The sequence below is a fragment of the Suricata suricatta genome, chromosome 4 (genome assembly GCF_006229205.1).
Source record: "Suricata suricatta isolate VVHF042 chromosome 4, meerkat_22Aug2017_6uvM2_HiC, whole genome shotgun sequence".
Classification (NCBI taxonomy): domain Eukaryota; kingdom Metazoa; phylum Chordata; class Mammalia; order Carnivora; family Herpestidae; genus Suricata; species Suricata suricatta.
The window spans coordinates 76,650,772-76,657,374 of record NC_043703.1 but is presented as its reverse complement, the minus strand read 5'-3'; the positions used below and the strand labels follow the sequence as shown (position 1 = coordinate 76,657,374).

Genomic DNA, 6,603 nt, shown 5'->3' with positions numbered 1-6,603 from the left:
CACACAGATTGTGTCTGATAGCTGGTAACCCCAAGACAAAAAGGGTTTCTTAGCTTGGGGTCAAACCTTGAAAAATGTCCCAGAGCTAATACCCTTCAGAAAGAGGTGAGAGAAAGAATTAAAGTTTGAGGTAAAGATACTTGGAAGGGGAGTAGCGCGGCAGCAAAGTCACTGGAAAGCCTGGTATTTCAGGCATGTGGAGAATGGACAGAACGAAGAGAGTAGGGAGAATGTTAGAGAAATAGGGCCATGAAGTAAACAGAGAGGTTGGGAAGACCAGATGGTATTGCTCTGTGCTCACGTACTGTCAAATTAATACTTGGGTGGGAGAGAGGAGCTGAAAGAATATTGGTGAGATATTACAGGAGGGAGAGAAAGTTAGACTGAGCTCAGGTAGAGGGCAGAGAACAGGTTAACCCTCTGATAGAAGCTGTCGCCATGCCCAGGGTTCACACAGTGAAACAAAAGAGCAAGGTTTATGTCTACACTGAAAGGTGAACTTAAAGAGAAAAGGAGATCTTGAATTCGCCTACTATTTCTCTCTGGTATTTTGTATAAACAGGAATTTTGGGTGTGTTCATGGGTAAAAAGTTATAATTTGCATTTGAAAGTCCCACATATTCATTTCCACACTTCCAAGCAATGCTGGACATTGCTTTATACTCAGAAAGTACAATGGGAGGTCATAAACGGGTCATAATGACATGATGGAAATCCAGGCATGCATCTTGACAACCTTTCAAAGTCAGGTTGGTCTAAAATGGAATGTATATATTCACTCAAATATTTATTGAGCACCTAATTTGCTCAACAGTGGATTCAATGCTGGGTGCCAGATGTGCTAGGCACTAGGGACAAAATATTGAAAATGGGCATTATCATGGAGCTTGCAAGTCTAGTCGGAGAGGTAAATAATAATCAGGTCATGCTACAAACAAATGGAAATTTTGGATTGCAGTTCGTGCTATAAAAAGACAGAACAATCCATGAGAATTTTTAAAAGATGGTATGTGACCTGGTCTAAGAAATCAAGAAGCACTTTAGCTGAGATGTAAACCATGTGAAGAAATAAACTAGATGGACAGGGAAAGCATTCTAAGAGAGAGAACTAATCATGCAAAGGCTCCGTGGGGGAAAGAACTAGCACACCACTTAAAAGAGGCCATTGTTATTGGAATGCAGAAGTAGGGGTGGGAGATAAAAGGTGGGCAGAGGTCAGGCTACATAGGGCTGGTAGAGCCTTATAGGTCACTTTAAGGAATTTAGTCTTTATACTCAGAACAATAAAAGGGTCATAATGACTTGATGGAATGACATGATGTGAAGGGCTTACAAAAGATCACTCTGGCTGCTCAGTGGAGGATGAGTGGGAGCTGAGAGAAAGGAGGCAAAGACTAGTCAAGGTGAGAAGTGATACAGCTTGGGCCAAGATGGTAGCAATGGACACGGAAAAGAGTAGATGAAATGGAGAAATGACAACAGCATCAGCTGAGAAAGGAGTGGCTCCAAGGCTTCTAACTTCTAAAACTGGGGGGCCATCGTTCTGGATATGGTTTTGAAGCTTTCTTTTGAGGTGAAATGAAGTGAATGGAGGTGTCATGAAGGCAGGTGTGGACCCCTATTTATAACTCAGGGGAAATCCAATCAGGAGATCTAAACTTGTGAGTTTCTTGCATGTATCACGGAGTAGCCCATGAAGCTGAAGGTGTAGAAGAATTTGCCCACAGGGATGGTGTAAAAGGAGAGGGGGAGGGAACTTGAACGTTGAGGAAATGCAACAGTTCATGGTGATGTAGAGCAGGGTGATCAGGGAAAGACAAGCTGCCAGAAAGCTGGAAGTAAATGTGGTTTCATAGAAACAAAGGGAAGAGTGTTTCAGGGAAGAAGGGAGCAACAAACATATAAGCTTCTAAGAAGTCAGGTAAAATGAAAAGTGAAAAATGTCCATTGGATTTAAAGTCCTGGCAGTCATTGGAGCCTTAGCAGAGCTCTACTGGAAGGCTAATACAAGAAGACGTTAGATGGTATAAGATTTAATTGATGGAGGCAAAGGCGAGAGGAAAGAGAGAGATCAAGTTATGGAGCCAAGAAAGCCTTTATGGGGAGTCTGCAATTCCCGGGCGAGGTTCCGTGACTCCGGAGTGGAGAGTCAGGGAAGTCACACCAAGTATGGGAGAGCAAGGTGTTTTATGGGTGCAAAAATTCCGGGTTTGAGCTCAGGTGGGCCGATAGCCAAGTAGGGGCATCTTTCGACTGTGGCAGGATAGGATTGGCTGTTCACTTCGGTGGGGTAGGGGATTCTGGAATTCCATGGTGAGACATTCCAGTTTGGAGAGTGGGGGTCGTCAGTCCCTGGCGGTGCCTGGAACCATTCTCTGACCCCCAATAAGATGGCTGCTTGGTCTCCTTCCTAAAGTAACTCTTACAGATGGGAGATCTTTGTGTCGAGTAAGGTAGCAAAGAACAAAAATCTGGGACACCCAGTTGGAAGGGTGAGGAAATGAAAGTAGCTGGAACACAAGGAATATTAGGGGAGGGGGAGGGGCGTAATTGTTTTAAATGGGAAAATTCTGCTGCTGTTACAAATTATCACCGTTAGTGACTTGAGGAAGCACACGTTTATTACCTTACCACCTGGTAGGTCAGAACACCTTCAGCACAGGTGCAGAATAGGCGAGGAGACCCCAGCAGCCTGGGCCTAAGTGAGCTCCCCCACTTTCAATTTCTTCTGTTTCCCACCCATTCTTCACAGTCTGAAGCCACTTTAGTTTTCCTAGCATACAGCCTGCTCAGAAACCTCCAAGAGCTCCCCGCTGCCGGCCGAACAAGGCCGAGACTCCCTGATAACTGACACCCTCCATGATGAAGTGAAAAAAGGTGTTTCCAGGCTTTCCTTGCACTCTTTGACCCTGTCTGTGCATGCGTGTAGGTTCCTGTATCCTAGACCCCCTGCTTGGAATCTGTCTCCGCTTCCGGCTCATGTCTTGCCAGGTTTGGCTGTCTTCTCCCCTGTTTCTCTCTTGGTTGAAATCCTACCCCAGTGTGGGAGGTAGTGAAATGCCCCTCCCGCCAAGTCCACACCGTAGTGCCTGGAGCCTGTGAGGATGTTATTCCACATGGTGGAAAGGACAACACAGATGTGATTAAAGTTACAGATACTGAGATGAGGAGAGTATTTTGTATTATTCAGGTGGGGTCCAGTGAAATTGAAAGGGTCCTAAGAAGAGGAAGAAGGCAGAAGGGAGGTTGGATACACCATGGGAAGGAGTTGACCTGCAGCTGGCTTGGAGACAGAGGAAGGGCCACAATCCAAGGAATGTAGTGGCCTCTAGAAGTTTTGCAAAGCCAGCGAGATTTACAGCCAGCGAGAAAACAGGAGCTTCAGTCCTACAACTGCAAAGAACTGAATTCCACTGATGACACAACTGGACGGGCAATAGACTCCCCACCTCGTCTCCAGGAAAGAACTCAGCCCTAATAATGCCTTGGTGTTTGCCATTGAGATCCATGCTGGACTTCTGGCCTCCAAACCAAAAGAGAAGACATTTGTGTTGCTTTAAGCCACTAAGGTTGTGGAATTTGTTGTGGAAGCAAGAGGAAACTGCTGTGCTCTCCTTCATGGGTTTCTCCTTCATTAGATGCCGTTTCTTTTTTTTTTTTTAAGTAGTTTATTGTCAAATTAGTTTCCATACAACACCCAGTGCTCTTCCCCACAAGTGCCCTCCTCCATCACCTCCACCTCTCTTCCCCTCTCCCCCTTCAGTCCTCAGTTCGTTCTCAGCATTCAATAGTCTCTCAAGTTTTCATCCCTCTCTCTAGATGCCGTTTCTAATTCAGTGTCTCCAAGAAGCTATCCTTGACCATTTTAGTGAGAAATGACCACTTTCCTTTCTTTTGAACTCTCACCAGCACTGTGTGACTGTGTGGGACTTCTCCCCAGATTTGTCCTAAGTCTCCTGTTAGACTTCTAGCTGCTCCTTGAGATGAGTGGATTTAGGGGCATATCAGGAGCTGCCACAGTATTTAGCCCCTTGCCTAGTACATAGAAGCTGCTCAACAGTTGTTTTCGTTTTCTTTTGCTTTGCTTTTACGTAATAACTAAACAAGTGGAAACTCGATAAAGATGGCAGAAGAAAAATATCCTCAGTAAGCATACCCTTTCTCTTCTCTTTTCCCTTAGGTTAAATATTATTATCTTAACTCTGAAATTGGAAGCTGTTCCTTTACTATCACCAGTGGCCCCCAAACCATTAGAATATGTAGTTAGCAGAAAATATTCCCATCACATAATTAATTGCGATTAGTTATATTTCATGCCTTTCATCAGAAGCAGAACTTGGAACTTTCAGGGGTTAATAATAAATGAGAATGGATAAAGAGACATGTTTACTTGTAAATGCTTGCTAACAACCAACCAAGATATCATTTTTCTTTTTTCTTTCTTCCTTTTTTTTTTTTTTTAATTTTTAAAGTAGGCTCCATGCCCACCTGGGGCTTGAACTGATGACCCTGAGATCAAGAGTCCTGGGCTCTACCCACTAAGCCAGTCAGGGACCCCCAAGATATTATTTTCCGTAATATTGCTGATCATAATCAGTTATATTCACACCAAGTTCTTACTTATGAAGAACTAAGTCTGCATTTTAATATTTCTTTTCCAGGGTGGAATTATGAGGAAGGAAAGAGTACAATGGTGACTATAAATAATATTTAGTCTTAGAAAGAGAAAACTGTGTTAAAAAAAAAAGTTCTCCCAGAACAAGTGACATGTTCATACCAGTCTACACTGAGCAAATACCTTGATGAAAACAGCACGATGGATAGAACATTTATGCACTACTAACAGTCCCAAGATATGAAGCTACAGTGTTCAAAGAATCACTGTGAACACATAAAGCAGGATTCAGATGTTAGAGATGATTGCTGCCTTGACAATGGATGCGTGGATTTCACAGATCCCAGAACTAGAGACTTAAGAAGTCAAGAGAAAAGGCGAATATTGTCTGAACAGTTGAAACCAGTAAAAACCACAACTCAGAGCTGAACTAACAGATTATTTTCACACTGAGAATTCAGAATGATAGATTTTGTTTTTACCAGGCTCTTGCTGGATTTTAAGCTTCCACAAGACCCTCTCAGTTCGCCCTTGTTTAGGAGATAGTATACTATATATGAATTGAAGATCTCTCTAGTGAACGTGCAACTATGCAAATACCGAACAAAGTTACAGAAATCTAGAGAAATTTTAGATAAAATCAGGTTGGCAAGGAAAGAAGTGGTAGGGAAACAGAGGGAGAAGCCAGAAGTACAGTTGGAGCAGAAACTCAGAGAAAGAGCACTCAGGAGACAGAGCAGGAGAAAAGGGGAGGGCTGAGCTCCCAGCAGGAAATTAAGGAGCATTGGTGCTCCTGCGACAGACAGGGCCAGTGGACTGCAGGTCCACCCTGTAGAGTTGTTCTTGGTAGACTTCTCAGTTTTCTTCCCCAGACTACTTTTTAATTATAAAGTGCACTAGAAATACTACAGGATCACATAGGCACCCATGCCCAAGTCCTTTATATGAGTGGGACATGAAAGGAAGTCAAAAGGGGAGATTCTTTGAGGTCCTCAAGGAAGGTAACCAACGCTATGTCACCATGCTCCCAGGACAGTGCCGGTCCCACCTTCAGAAGCCATGGCTGGCCCGTTCTGATACTGCCTTTTCTCTGTAGCTAATAACCACTGAGTATTCGTCTTTTACAAGGAACTCAGGAGACGTAAAGCCTTTAAGATTCAGTCCTCAATCTCTTTAAGTGGAATTTCAGGAATTAGAAATACTTTGTCATTCATTTATCACATGTATATTGAATTCCAGGCCCAGCGTTGGGCACTGAGATCAGAATGGCGAGCAAACTCAGACAGGACCCCATCACCATACAGAGGAGGAGGGAGACATAAACCAATCATCCTTAAAACAAATGCATGATTAGAAACTATTTAAAAATTTTTTTTAACATTTTTATTATTGAGAGACAGAGCATGAGCATGGGAGGGGCAGAGAGAGGGGGAGACACAGAATCCGAAGCATGCTCCAGACTCCGAGCTGTCAGCACAGAGCCCAACACAGGGCTCGAGCTCACAAACTGTGAGATCATGACCTGAGCTGAAGTTGGAGACCTAACCGACTAAGCCACCCAGGCACCCCTGATTAGAAACAGTATTAAGTGTCATATAATCTAATTCCTCTAATCTACTGGGCACAGGTGGCAGTCAGTGCTGCCTTTCCTGAAGGAATAACATTGGAGAGCTGAAGGGTGAGTGGAAAGTAAGCAGGCAAAGGGCAGGGGCGGAGGAAGGGGGTGCGGGGGTGCTGCGCTAACACACACCTCATGAAGATCACAGCCAGTCTACTGTTGCTGCCAGGACCCTCACTGTTTTCCCCAAACCAGTCACCTCTTGGTGATGCTGATAGGAGTGATTTAGTGGGCACACAAGTTTACTTGGAGAGGCTGAAGGAGGTGTTGGTCACCTGGAATCAGGCCCACGAAAACGCTTTAATTTTAACTTGTTTCAAAATCGGGAAAAATGTGAATGTAATATCCGAGAACATACAATAATAAATTT

At 43.9% G+C, this 6,603-nt stretch overlaps 1 long non-coding RNA gene across 1 annotated transcript; it reads left to right on the top strand.

The window, feature by feature from the left end:
* The first annotated feature begins 1,350 nt into the window (after window positions 1–1,350).
* On the top strand, window positions 1,351–3,619 carry LOC115288927. Its single transcript, XR_003907276.1, has 2 exons — window positions 1,351–1,403; window positions 3,191–3,619. It is a non-coding gene; the product is annotated as an uncharacterized LOC115288927 (long non-coding RNA).
* The last annotated feature ends 2,984 nt before the right edge of the window (window positions 3,620–6,603 follow it).